Below are 1,660 nucleotides of genomic sequence, written 5' to 3' on the forward strand. Positions count from 1 at the left end.
TCTCTTTTTCTTGATGGATTACTCCAAAATTTGTGTTTCAGAGGGGAGGTGGAGGAGGTGGTTTATAGCATATGAAAGGGGAGAGAATTCTGGAATCACAAAGCCTTTGTTTAAACAAATCAAATCTTTGCAGCCAGTTTTTTTCAAGACCATATTTTGCCATTACAAGAAACTTCAACCTTGCAATGCAATGGGGCGTAGCACACAGTCAGGCTTGGGGACATAACAATCACATTTGCAGCTCATGCTTCAACCTGCTCAGGTTCTGAACACACTTTCCTCCTCGAGTCTCACTTTCCTTTCATCCATTGTTAGTTTAGTGTAAAGGACCTAAGGTCAGAGGATGAAAAAGGACCAAATGTAACATATACACAGAGAAATAAATTAGATACTTGATTTTTGTGACACAACTTCCCTGGCAGCTCTTCTCTCCCCAGCAAATAAAGTCTACCACTTTCATTGCACTGTTCAGAAATGGATATGCATGAAGAGGTCAATCTGAGTTATCCCCAGGGCAGGAGAAGTGAACCAGAGATGCCTCACAGTCCTGCCAACAGCCCATGTTAGAGCACTGGGAATGCAACAGCAGCTCCATGAAACACAACCCAACATCTTGAATTGTTCCTGTGCCTGCGAGGTCAGGATTGCTCAGAGCAGGTCTCATGCACCACCACAGTTACAGTTTGGGGTGCTCTGTCTTACAGATCAGTAACACAACTCAAGCAGGTCCAGTTTGAAGAAATCTTGGTCTGTCAAAGCAAGCAGGAGACCAGCTTTTCTCAGCAGACACCTTTCTCCAGGACAAGCTCAGAGCAGTGTCTGAGCAAATCTGGAGGAGCATAGGTGAGGTCAGCTAAGTTAGTCCAGGCAACCATGTTTCTTTGCAAGGAGAAAAGGAATGAAGCTCAGAACGCCCAAGGGAAGTAGAGCACCTACTGTCAACTCTGTGAGCACCCAGAATCTCACACACCAGTGGTGTTATATTTGGACACTCTTGAAAGAAATCACCTGACCACTGACCCCTCCATCCACTTACTGCAACACACATACACCCAGTTTAGCCAGAAAAACAACAGTGACATGTCCAGACATTGGCACAAAAGGAATTTCAAGTCAAATTCCACACAGAAATACAAACACAGATCTCCTGTGCCTACCTAGGTGGCCCTCAGTGGGGGACAGTCAGCCTGGGCCTGCACCTCCACCTCTCTTTAATTTGTCTGATTTGACCCTTCCAGCCTTTTTACATGGTTACTGAGTTTTCCTTAAGTAGTTTATGTTCTGGCCCTTTGCAAAAGCTTTCGCCAGTGCTTGTGAAGGATAGCAGGCCCAAGCCATAAATCACAGCCAACCTGGGATCTGTTTTTTCAACACATTTCCTCTAATGAGAGTCAGATGTTGGCTAGATAGACTTTATTAATTGTACTTGTTTAGAACTGGTCATGTCTGTAGCTCTGTAATGGGGTTTGAGCATGTGAAAGGCAAAGGGCTGACAGCAACCACGGAGAGGATGAACATTTGTGTCACCCAGTAGCCTCTGGTCTGAAGAGCAAAGGCTCAGGAATCAAAGATCTGGAAAGCTGTGGGAAGGAAGGGCTCCTACCAGCACATCACAGGCCCTGGCCACAGCTCTGGTCCCAGCAAGCTGGAGCAGGATCTG

Source organism: Acanthisitta chloris, unplaced genomic scaffold, assembly GCF_000695815.1.
Source record: "Acanthisitta chloris isolate BGI_N310 unplaced genomic scaffold, ASM69581v1 scaffold9714, whole genome shotgun sequence".
Lineage (NCBI taxonomy): Eukaryota > Metazoa > Chordata > Aves > Passeriformes > Acanthisittidae > Acanthisitta > Acanthisitta chloris.